The following is a 13,382-nucleotide window of genomic DNA, read 5'->3' as shown; positions in this document are numbered from 1 at the left end:
AGACGTACAAGAAAAAGCCGGCTCAGTCTGCCTGGAGTAAGGGAATGTAACCAGGACATAGGGTTTGGTCAGTATTTATCCACTCGCTGTGCCACTAAGGGGCACCATTAGTGTACAGTGCTGGGTCTGGAATCAGGAAAACCTGAGTTCAAATCTGTGCTCAGAAACTTCCTAGTTATGTGATTCTGGAAAAGTCACTTCATTCTGCTTGCCTCAGTTTCCTTATCTGTCAGAAATGGCAATCCATTCCAGTCCCTTTGCCCAGAAAACCCAAATGGAGTCAGGGAGAGTCAGACATGACTGAACACCAAATGGCCCGATTAATGTTCTAGAGTGCCTGCTGGTAAGTGAGAACGCTACAAGCTCCCATTTTCCATCCACTCTGTGGATGCCTCAATTCTCCCTCACCCCAGCCGCCCTTTCCTCATCTGTAGAAGCAGCATAAGCCCTGACAGCAGCCCAGCTCCAGGGAGACACAAATGTTTCAGGCAAGGCCAGACCAGGAACCTGAGCAGCCCCTGAAAGGGATGTTTGATTAGTCTCCTCCCTGTGAAGCCCTGACTGTCACCATTTTTATCAGAAGAAGAAAGCCTTCATGGACATCTGTAGGAGGAAACAAGTCAGAAAGGTCTGCTTCCTTTGTCTGAAAAATGATCCGAGGGTCTTAAGAGACTCCAGCTCCCCTGACCTGACAGTATGATACAGCAGCCAAGAAAATCAATGCTACCTTGGGTAATAGGACAACCAGATTCCACCTCTGGAAAAGAATGGGGGAGATAAAGGACAGAATAATTGTGCCCCAGAGTTAGAACTAGGAAAGAGGGGCAAATTTAGGGTGGACATCAGCAGAGATCCCACCAGTAAGAGCTGCCCTGACTCTGGAGACTGCTTGGGGCAAGGGAGAGAGAAGAGTCTGTCTTATGGCAGGGCTGTCCCCACCTTGTCCAGGTTGGAGCTTGTGTCCAGCAGCATAGAACCTATCCAGAGCCAGGGGATCATTTCCTTCCCCTGATCCATCCCCGAAGGCTCTCTACAAATCCAACAGATGCCTGGTCAGTCTGTCAATAGCCCCCATCTAGGAGATGAAAGCAGAGCTCAAGGATGGGATGTCCTTCATGTAGAGTTCAGAATCCAACTGGAAGGTCAAGGCCCCGTTCCCTAACCACTGCTCAAGCCTCTTTACGTGGCCCCATTAAGGACAATGATATTGGGGACTGAGGGAGAACTTTATACTCTGGTTTTTTGGAAAGGATTGACTTGGGGGAAGACTCCTGGTCCACCTATGGCCTTGGTATTGTAATTCAGAAGACATACCTATTGTATACCTGCTGTATACCTCATCTTTTCTCAGATTCCTGTGCAACTGGGGTTGGCCTAAAGGCTTTGGGATAGCAAAGGAATGAATGAGTGTTTTTCCTTCCTCCCTTCTCCATCTTCAGTGACCTTGGTGGGGGTCCTCCCTCCACTGATGCAGATTGCGACCCTCTGCCTCACTAAATGATCTTTGAAGGTCATTGTGGCTGCAGGATCCATCCTTCATTTAGGAAGGATGGTCCTCTGAGAGCAGATTCTCTTGTCCATCTCTGGACCTGGGCTCAGAGCCCTCCCAGCCTGCTTGAACCTGCCATTCCCCCAAAGGGGCATGTTGACTCCTAAAATTCCCATTGTAGATTTAACATCATGTGTTTGAGACGTACAAGAAAAAGCCGGCTCAGTCTGCCTGGAGTAAGGGAATGTAACCAGGACATAGGGTTTGGTCAGTATTTATCCGCTCACTGTGCCACTAAGGGGCACCATTAGTGCACAGTGCTGGGTCTGGAATCAGGAAAACCTGAGTTCAAATCTGTGCTCAGAAACTTCCTAGTTATGTGACTTTGAAAAAATCACTTCATTCTACTTATGGGAGGGCTCATCAGAGCTTGTTCTTTGGAAGGTCGAGGAGGAGGAAGAGGAAGAAAAAGAGGAGGAGGAGGAGGAGGAGGAAGAAATGTCAATAAAATAACTACAGTAGGGGGTGGAGGGCTGTGCATCAGCATAAGTAGTCATTTAAGATAATGAAGCAGGGTAGAAGGGCCAGCTAGTGAGGTTCATTAACACAGGAGAACCTAGTGAGGTGAGAGCAGGCTGCAATCTGCATTTGTGGGTGCAAGGGATGAACCATGGGGCCTGGAAGCTTGGGACACGGACATTTGAGTCTCACTGGATCTCTTTTCCAGTTTGCCATCCACATGAATTAATCAGGTTTATTGTCATTCATCATATACTTTTGGCTGCTGAAGAGCACTGAGCCTAGACTCAGGGAGACCCGAGTCCAAACCTAGTCTCAGACCCTAGCCAAATAATTTCACCCCTGTCTGCCTCAGTCTTCTCATGTAAAAAATGGGTATCATCTCTCTCAGGGTTTTTGTGAGGATCAGATGAAATAAAAATTAGTGTCAGGCATCTAAGAGGTGCTATATAAATCCGCAAGTGTATAGCTTTGCCAGTATCTATGTGTGTATTTCCAACTCTCTCCTGAGCGCCTTTACTCCCTTCAGCTGTCAGCTGGACACTTCCCTCTGCACACAGCAAGGGCATAAGCAGTGCTTGGTTAATTGACTGACTGCTTAGGCTGCTCCAGGCTGACCTGCCACTCCCTCCCATCTCTCTCCTTGCCACCCCCTCCGCTGCTCTTGCTGCCTGTCCTCCATCGGACTTGGGGTATCTGGGACGTATTTGGCTCTTTCTTTGGCTTAGATCTGATAAGCGTTTGCTCTGCACCTACTGCATACAGGCACAGGGTGGGGGTGGGAAAAGAGAATGGCCGCCTCGGAATCCCCTCTCTGCCCAAACAGGCTCTTCCCCTACCCAGCTCTTATCAATTCCTGCCCCTTCTCTGAGCCCCCCAAAGCTGGACGTCCATCGCATCCTCGGTGTCTCCGGGATGGGCTCCTACCCTCAGCCCCCTGCCCAGCCCTTGCAGGACCCCTCCCGGCGCCGCGGCCCTCCCCCACCCCGGGCTTCTCCGGGAACTCTGCTTAGTGGCGGTTCCGAGCCTCCCTCTCCCCGAATCTCCCTCCCCCCAGCCCCCAGCCCCGTTCCTAGCCGTTGTAACGGCTGAACTTGGTGTCTGGGACTGGTACATGCGCGAGTCCGGCCGGAGGAAGGAGCGGGCAGGGTCGGCGGCCGGTCTTCAGTCCCTGAACCAGTCTTGCTGCCTCTTCTCAACTGGTTTTTTGCCGCAAGTGAAAATATTTCTAGTAACCTGTCCAGAGTTCCTTTCTCGCACATCTCTGACGGCTGTCCCCGAACTCGGCGCCGGGCGGGAGGACGAAGGAAGCCCCCAGGAGCCCTTCTCCAAAAATGGGTCAGTAAGCCATCTGAGGGGGAAAGTGCGTCCAGGACCAGGCTCCGGATCTGTCTTCTGCCTCCCCGGTCACTGCCTCCCCGGTCACTGCCTCCCCACCGGCTCTGGGGTCTCTTCTCCGAAATGCGGCTTAGCGCGCCCAGTTGGGATTCTGGGACACAATTATATCGGGTAACTCAAGTTAGGAAAAGGCGACCGGAGCTCGCGCCAGGAGTCATTCTCCCCGCTTCCCCATGGGTACCCCGCCTGAAATTCGCGGATATTTGCCCCATGGGGTTCTGGCATGAGGGGTCATTGGCGGGATGGGATTCCTTGGTGATCAATCCTGGAAGATGACCCAGAATGTCAGTTACAGTCCCATGAGTTCTAACGGCAAGTTCCAATGATCATAGTTTCATAGCCAAGTTTCATCCTTAATGATTAAGATGACATATCCTTGATGTAGATGAAAAAAGTTCAAGGAGTTGAATTTTATATTTTTAAAACAAATCATGTTCTTTAAAAAAAAAAAAAAAAGCTCTAAAAGAACTTTTTCCTTCTAGATCTGTGTCTTAAGTTGTCAAGATTTAACTCAAACTCAATATAAAATAAGAGCTATAAGAACAGTTAGTATATTGAAAACACAAAATTCAACTAGAACTTGAGAATCTTAATTATTACAATTATTACATGATGAGGGCCTGTATTGGAAAATGAATATTTCTCTCAAACATTATTAGAACTTTCAAACAATTTTTACATGTAAAATACTTAATCCAATTTTGGAAATTTGTGTTACATCTCCTATTATGATGCAAGAATGTTACAGGGTGGCATTTTATAAACTAGCTGATCAGTAAGATTTCATAGTCCCTATTTGTGGTTCAAAATGACAATTCAAAATGATCCCTCATTATACTAGCGTATATAACTAATCACTAATAGAGTTCATCTTTTTTTTCTTTTTTTTTTTTTTATATCCTTGTCAATGGAATTTGCTGCATGAGAAGGCAGGACATAGCAGCATTAGTTCTGTTTGATTTCAGGTATGAGAGTCATAAGTAGCCAATAATATGACAGGACTTTATGGCCAAGTTAGAAAATTTCTTATTCACCAAGGAAGGTGGAAGAATCCTACCTTCACTTTAGGAAAGTCATTATCTCAACTTGCCCAAGGACAGACATCACCTACTGAAGTTATTATAGTGTAGAGATACATGACATTTCCCTTGAATGATGAACCAGCAGCCTGATCAAGGCTAAGACACTTAGATCTAGATTCAAGACTCAGAATTACAGCAAATTGAAGTCCCAAGAGACTTTTTCAAACAGTAAAACTTTACTAATTGTAATAGCATAAGGCTAGATAATTGTTTTTCTCACATATTAGCCTCAAAATCACATCTAGAATTTTTTAAAGTATTCACAAATTTCATCTATTAGTAACTATCATTCCTTCCACCCCCTTCATCCTTTGGTTGGGAGAGAGAGCCAAAGGGAAAGGATTAGACTATTTCTAGAATACATTGGGATAAGCCTGAAATGAAATCCCCTCAACAGCATTCATGTAGACAAATAGGTCATACCTGTGCACAGTTTCCTTGGTGAAGGCTATGGTCTCAGAAGGAGCCTTATCTTTAAAATTAGGGAATAGTTCAACCTTGGTCAAGGACTGACTTGACACAATTATAATCTGCTATAAGTGCTCAAAGAGAGATGCAAGCTAGCAGACAGCCAATGTGACTTGAAAGCATAGCTGCTTAAAAGTTCCACAAGTTAGATAAGTGGCTGTCATGTGAGTTGCCGCTAGGCTGGGATCTGAAGTAAACCATTCTTGCTTAGTTAAATCTATTAGCCTATGTGTGCTAAATAACTCCCTTTTATCAACTAAAAAGTATACCCGGTGGTAGAAGCTCTGGAAAGGAGTACCTTCCTTTCCTCAAGTGACCCAGACCCAAGAGACCTGTTTAGTATTGTACTATTGTTTCCACTTCTTCACTACAAGTTCATACAGAGTGAATAGTTGATTCAATAATGGCATTAAAAAGATACATGAGTTTCCAATTGATCCCAAATGACATCCACTTTACTATTCAAAAATGTCATTTTTTTTTTCACTTTGGGTGAGAGAGATCTTAATTTCTCAAATGGCCATAATGCAGAGTTTGACATTGCCCTGTCAGTAGGGCTCACACTAAGGAACTTCACAAAGATCTCTTGAGAGGATTTTACCATGCTAACAGTGAGTCATTTAGTATTATTTTCTATTTAAATACACACACACACACACACACACACACACACACACACACACACACTTCCTCAGAGGACCTTCCCCTAAGAAAATTGGACCAGATTTCCAAAGACCTGCTTTATGCTTCTGAGAAGTTCTCCAACTGGAAGTGCGGGAGATTACCTGTCTCCAATATGAAGCAAGAGAGACCATTTCCTATCTGCTTGAGTCCTCCCTACATAATGTCTTTCCTATAGCTAACACTATAATATTCAGGGATTTATTTTGGCAAATTCTCTAATATTTGCAATTCTTAACTTATTTCTCTTATTCCAAGGCCCACACAGCCACCCAGGGCAGGGCTGAAATCCAGGTCTTCCTGCCTCCAAAGCATGCCCTTTCTCCACAAGTCACTCCTAGATTGGGAGGCTCTAAAGTCACACAAAAGTCTGGCCCTGAGTTTCTGGACCCTGATGGGGGCAGCACTTGGAGGGCTTGGGTCCCCAATTATGGCCAAATAATCCATGTAGAAATGTTTGAATTGCAGATTGTGCCCAGCTTTCTGTCCACTGGGTCGGTGGTAGATGTTGTGGACAGCTACTCTAGCTGTAGAGATTTCAGATGGAAGGTAAGTCACTTTTTCTTCTTGCCCTTGATCTGGCATTTTCCAGAAATCTGGCATCTCCCAACCTTTTCATCGATGGCTTTGATAAATGCCACATGGCAGGCTTACCCAACCTCCCATGGACTCAAAATAAGGTGGTGGCAGACCCATGGGATGCCAGGTGTCCCCAAACATCAGCAGCCTTGCACATTAGCCCAAATTTAAAAAGAGACCAATGTAAAGGCCTTTACTGGGCCTAAATACTCAATTTCACAAGTACACGAAAGAGGAGCTTTGGCTGGATAAGTTTGTCTGAAAAATATCCTGGATTCTTAGAGAACTGTAAGTAGAATGAGTGTAGTAGAGGAGCCAGGATCCAAGAAAGCTGGAGGGGTCTTGGAAGACATTGGGGAAGGCAAGGGATCCAGAGCTACAGAGTGAGGGATCATTGTGTAGCTAACAGACTGGTTTGTGCAAATTCAAGTTTGGGCTCAAGGGAGCTGAGGCTCCTGGGTGGGCTTGGAGCTGCTTGATGAAGTGGCTTCACAAGTGCATCACGAAGCTCAACAGGTGGCACTTAGGCCTTGCACTCACGTAGGCAGAAGTGAATGCACTGTGCATCATTAGCACTGAAGAGGCCTTTGCTGTCATCAATTGAGAGAAACTCGTAGAATATTTCTGTTCCCTGAAGCAACCTGTTTTTTTTTTTTCCTGCACATTGATGGTGAGGTAGAGGTCAGAAGTACTTACTGGACTGCCTGGGTTGCTTCCCTGACATCACACCTAAACTGATGAAAGCACTGCAGAATGGATAGCAAGGTATAACTGGGAAGGTAGAATTTGTAGTGTGCCAGGCATGGAGGCCCATGAAGGCTGTACTTTTTGTATAGCTGATCATCCTCAAGGAAGAGAAATCCTTAAACCCAAAATGCTTGGTTACAATGGGTGACAAGTCGGCAGATGAAGTTTATAGGTAGATTTCAGGGCTCACACAAGAAGTTGGTAGATGGCTATTACTTCTTCTGGCAGCTTACTGCCACTGCTCCTCTAAGCACTACATGCTCAACGTGATGCTCCCCTTAGTATAAGTTGCTAGATGTTTCACCAGCAGGCTTTGCAGGAATAGCTTTACCTATGCTGCCAGTGCCCTACAGCAGACCTTCTGGATAAATCTGGCAAGACTTACCCCACCTGTTATTGTCTGAATGGATTATCTATAGCACAACACTTTAGAGCAGTGGAGAGATTCTATGTGATGTAGTCTTGGGAATGCTAGGAAATAGCTTGCAACCTACTTGGCCTGCATACAACATTGCTCCAGAAAAAGGTGCTCCAATCATTTATTTCCTGCAGAAGTCCATCCCATGTATAGAGGAGGTAGCAGAAATTTCTGCTGCCACTGACTTAAAAGGCATTGAATACCCTCCAGTCACCACTTCGATATACACAGTGGTGTGCAAAGTTTTAGCTACCATAGAACTAGGTTATTTTCCCCTTTCTTAAGGTACACACAGATGTGTATGTATATGTACATATGCATGAATTTGTACATGCACACATGCACACACACAACAGTTCCAGATTTGAAGAACACTATTTTGTCATTTTTCTTTTTATTCCTAGGCCAGATAGACCAAAAAACCAACTGATCCATGCAGAATCATTAGCTTGGCGCTAGTTATGGTGTATTTGGGGAACACTGCATGCTGAGAAGAAAATGGTCCTTTTATCATTTTTCAAGCATAGATAATTGTTTTTAAACTAATAATGTATGTGAGTATAGCATCAATTGCTGTCATTTCTGCTTCTATTTCACCATAAATGTGCCAGGAGAGATGCTCTTCCAAGAATAGCAAATAAGAGCACCTGAAGTCATGGGACTACTAAAGGTCTCCCAAAGAACATTGATAGGTACTCAGTTGCTGTCTAAGTCGCAGTGCATTTCTCTTAATTGCTCGCAAGCTGGTGCCCTAAATCTCAAGGGAAGATGAATGTGGTGGGAAGTCCTCTATAGTTTTCCCCCATGGTTAGTAAACTGAATCCTTCTTTTCTACCATTGGATATTAGAGGGTTTCATTATCGACCAGAGTCCACAGTTTTACTGATAGGACTTTAATCCTCCTTGGGTACTATATGTAGACCTAGCAGACCAGAGAAGCGTGGGAAATTAGCCACCAGCTTAGATCTGTACAGGAAGAAGCAGCAAATGTCCAAATCTCACTCCCCATCTCATCTATACCTTTAAAATAATTTTGCATCTTTGAAGGATTACTTCCATTGGAGGCAGCTGGAGCCTGTGATCATCCAGCACATCATCATCTTTTGTCCCCCATTCCTTCAAATTCCATCCTCCTCAAGGAGATCCAAGGATATGCCCTCCCCCTCCCCCATCTGTTACCATTACTAAGATTTTCACTTTAAAATCTGACAAGAGATTCTTGTATGTCCCATCAATATTGGGTAACAGAAATGAGGTTAAGCCACGGGATGGAGTTAATTAAATAAGTAAATTTTCATGGAGAGAGCTCATGCAGAGGGAAGGGCCAATCAGAGCCTCTGATACCTGTCCATACTGAAGATCTCTACTTAATCATCTAATTCAAAGTATCCTCCTGACTTGGAAACCTATTTTCTGCTACAGTTAAAAGTGGAACTCCTCATTATTGACCTGGATTTAACCCAAGCAATGATGGACCATTGTATAGTGACTTAGAAATACAGAATGAGGAATTTGTTGTCAAACTATGGCTCCTTTCTCATAGCTGATTGCTTTCACTTATCAGACTATGTATTACCTCCTTTAGATGATAAAATATTGCCTGTTTTTATTTTTTTTAAATTATCATCAGAATGGTCAGGAAGCCCAGATTGATGGGAAGGACTTGATCCACTTGGGAAATGGGACAAAACAAGTTGAAATCATCCAGGTTCTGGAGATATATGTCAAGGATTTTCTTGGCCATTCTGAATTAGATGTAGAGAAGAAAAAGAGAAACATTGAACACATTCCTGATGTAGTATCTTTTTCCTTATAGATGATGACTGTCTCCATCTGATACACTATGATAAATATGGCAGCTCTATATAGCTATATAGCTCAAGCTGACTCGGTCTGTGACAGAGGAGACTCAACGAGTGGACTGCCAAACATGGGTTGATGACCCTCAGTCTCTAGTACAGAATAAGTTGGTATCTGAATTAAAGATGGCCAGTTCCAGGATCACAGCCTATGTCTCTTCATGGACCTATTATTGACTCCAAAGTTCCTGCAGCCTTATTGTTGAATTGCACAGCTTCAGTTAAAGGAAGAAATAAGAGGAGTACCCCCCATTCCATAGGCATAAGCCATTCTGTTGGAATAATAGACCCATTTCTGTCCACAGAAGAGTCAGTGGGGGCAGTCCAAAAGCTGCTAGAGTTTTTCTGATCCTCCACGACCCGGATGTACTGGCTTTTGACAATGGATGCCCTTTTTCATTAACATTTCAGCTGTGGTACCAGAAAGGGAAGATTTGGTGCTCACTTGTCACATCCTTGGCAAGTCCAGGGAGCGGGACCAATTGTTAGAGAGAAAAGCTGGATTCTGGCTATCGTGGACAGCAGGACCCCGGGCGACCCCTGCAGCTGTCATTCAGTTCTCTGACCTTTTTGAGGTTCCTGGAGCACTGCCTCCAGAATGCCTGGTGGCAGCCTTGGGAGCTCCCAGGAAGGGAGGTGAGACCGGCATGGGAGCAAAGGCTGAGGGGGCTCCTCACCGCGGCGGTGGCCTCTTTCCGCTCCTCTCCTTCCTTTTGAATATTCTGGTTTCATTTTCCACCAAGGGTTGGTACATTCTAGTGTTGTGGATCCGGATGATGTCATAGTACTGTTCTCTTGTGTCATCAGCATCGAAGCTCGTGCCTTGCAGTCTGCCCTCGATGTTATTGTACCTCGTTGTCCAGGAGATGTTCTCACAGTTCTTGGCTCTGCTTCACTTGATGCCGGACAAGAGCAAGATCTTGGTCACCTGGACCAGAAATATTGACCTGCTCAGGGAGGACACAGAGGCCAGCAGCCAATCCGCGGACCTGTGGTATCCGAACGTTAGCCCCACGCGGGGAGATGAAAAAGGAGCAAAGGTCGGAGCCGCAGATGACCGGGAGCCCGGCCGCGTGGGTGCACCTCCCGGGGAGGCCGAAGCGAGGCTTGGCTTCACAGAGCATGACTTTCTTAGGCCTGTCTTCTAGGATTTCACCTGAAAAACGATGGACTTCTCGGTGGTTATCTGGGACAAGCTGTCCTAAGTTGGAGGGTGCTGAACTCCCGGCCGGCTGCAGTTGGGACGGCAGCGATCTGTTCTGGGAGCCCGGAGCTTCGCCTCGGTTGTTTGTGACGGCCTTGGCCGCCGCCTCCGGAAGCATCACGTTGTTCCTCGGGGCCTGCTTTTTTGTGGGGACCCCGCGGCCCCGACTCTGCGGTCGGCCCGTCTCAGGATAGGACCCCATCTCCAGGCGTTCGTTGCAGTTTGGGAAGAAGCCCTCCTGAAGGGGGTGAAGGCGCCAGGGAGACCTTTCTCTGGGAATAGGTGAAGAGAGCACGAATGGCCATCTCCAGAGGCTCATAGAACAGAGAGCTCTTCATGGCCTCGTGGCGTCCTGCAACTCAGCAAGGAGCTTCCCCTCCTGGTCCCAGCTGAAGAGCATGATATTACAGAGGAGCGAGCTCAGGCGCTCCAGCAGAGCGCGGCCGCAGCCGCCTGGAGGGCCCCGAAGAGAGCCAGCCAGACGTGATTGGTGCCGAGCAGATTCGAGGCTGGGGGAGGCAGGAGTCCTTCCTGCTGAGGGGCTGCGCCTTGGGCTTCGGCTCAAACGTCTGCCTCGGCGACTCCTCTGAGAGCCAGGTCTGGCCCAGGAAGAGCCAGATGTGCGGGTTGGAGAGTTTTCGACCTTGACCCTGCTCAGGCACCAGCTGGGCCGGCCGCCTTGGGTGCTGTCCCACAGCTGGATGGCCCGGATGGCCCCCCACGCCATTTATAATGGTCAGGAGCAAGGTGTCGGTGCTGCCCCCGGAGAAGGGGGTGAAGTCGGCGTGACTCGGGAAGTGCTCCTCGCTAGCCTTGCGGGTTCTGTTCCCAGAAGCTGGAGAAAGACGTCGGCCCGGGTGCCGAGCCCAGGTAGCTAGCTCCCTGTGTAGATGACCAGGTAGCAAATGTATTCTGTTTTGTTTTTTTAAGCAAGTTGTAATCAATAGAGATAGGCCGTTTCATAAATAGTCTTTTTCTATTCTAATACATACATGGAAATAACCATTTTATTTGGTGTTTCTTATGTTCAGAGTAAACATGAGTTTTAAGAAATTTGCTGACAATATGATAGTTTACTTTGAAAATCTTACAGAATCAGCAAAAATGGTGATTGCAACAACCGCTTTAGCAAAGTTGCAGGCTACAAAATCCTCAGAAATCAACATTTCTATATAGCGAAATATAAGCGCTAATAGTAAGTAGCGAAATTCCATTCCAAATGCCTATAAAATGCATAAAATAGCTGGAGACCCAGTCTCCAAAAGCAAGCCAAAGATTTCTATGGATTCAATTACAAAGAAATAAAGAATTTGAATAATTGGAGAAATATTCAGTGTTCACGACTAGGCCAAAAAATAAATAAATAAAATAAAAAATGAAAATACCAAAATTTATACCTTTAGCATTATTAAATGACCAAGGGGATAATTTATAGAACTTGATAAAATTCATTTAGAAAAACAAAAGATTGAGATTTTCAAAGGAAGTGGTGAAAAGCAAGGATAAAAAAGGAATAACATTTCCATTTATTCAAAATAAATCAGTCACCATCAAAATCACCTGGTATTCACTACACACCTGTCAGATTGTCTAGAATGACAGGGAAAGATAACACAGAATGTTGGAGGGGATGTGGGAAAACGGGGACACTGATACATTGTTGGTGGAACTGTGAACACATTCAGCCATTCTGGAGAGCAATTTGGAATTATGCTCAAAAAGTTATCAAACTGTGCATACCCTTTGATCCAGCAGTGTTTCTACTGGGCTTATACATAACCCAAAGAGATACTAAAGAAGGGAAAGGGATTATTGTTCTGTAAGAAATGACCAGCAGGATGAATACAGAGAGGCTTGGAGAGACTTACATGAACTGATGCTGAGTGAAATGAGCAGAACCAGGAGATCATTATATACCTCAGCGACGATACTGTATGAGGATGTATTCTGATGGAAGTGGATTTCTTTGACAAAGAGATCTAGCTCAGTTTCAGTTGATCAAGGATGGACAGAAGCAGCTACACCCAAAGAAAGAACACTAGGAAATGAATGTAAACTGCTTGCATTTTTGTTCTTCTTCCCGGGTTATTTATAACTTCTAAATCCAATTCTCCCTGAGCAACAAGAGAACTGTTCAGTTCTGCACACATATATTGTATCTAAGATCTACTGTAACCTATTTAACATGTATAGGACTGCTTGCCATCTGGGGAAGGGGGTGGAGGGAGGGAGGGGAAAAATCAGAACAGAAGTGAGTGCAAGGGATGATAATGTAAAAAATTACCCTGGCATGGGTTCTGTCAATAAAAAGTTATTTAAAAAAAACAACACCTGGTATTGGTTAAAAGAATAGAGATCAATGGAGCAGACTAGACAAAAGGAACCAAGAAACAATAGATCTCAATAACCCAGTGTTTGATAAAGTTGAACACACAAATTACCAAGGGAAAACCTTATTTAATAAAAACTTAAGGGAAAACAGCCTAACTGGATGTACAACTTTAATGTTAAAGATATTACCATAAAAATATTTGAAGAGAAATATTTTTTTTATTTTTATAAGAAATGTATTTTTAACCAAAAGGAGATTTAATGTATTTTTAACCAAAAGGATGATTATTTGAAACTGAAATTAATGCATCTAAAATAAGGGAGGTTGTCAAATTGGGGGGAGGTGGAATTTTTGTTACCACATTTCTCTGTGAAGGGTATGATATCAAGATATGACTAATAACCATTCTCCAATGGGGAAGTGGTCACAGGATATGAACAGTTCTCCAAAGAACTGCAGTGTTCACAACCAAATGAAAAAAAAAAATGCTCTAAAACACTTAAAAGAAATGCAAATCCAAACATCCCTAAGGTTTCATTTCAAAATCTGCAAATTGACAAAAATGATCAAAAGTGGGTGTACCAGTCAACATTTGAGAACTTGAAC

The 13,382-nt window shown here is 44.8% G+C and overlaps 1 pseudogene; it reads left to right on the top strand.

Moving 5' to 3' along the window:
* Nucleotides 1-2,665: 2,665 nt before the first annotated feature.
* Nucleotides 2,666-12,087, top strand: LOC116419453 (annotated as a pseudogene).
* Nucleotides 12,088-13,382: the final 1,295 nt, after the last annotated feature.

This window comes from Sarcophilus harrisii, chromosome 5 (assembly GCF_902635505.1).
Source record: "Sarcophilus harrisii chromosome 5, mSarHar1.11, whole genome shotgun sequence".
NCBI lineage: Eukaryota > Metazoa > Chordata > Mammalia > Dasyuromorphia > Dasyuridae > Sarcophilus > Sarcophilus harrisii.
The sequence above is the reverse complement of the archived record's forward strand: the minus strand, read 5'-3'. Positions and strand labels throughout refer to the sequence as shown.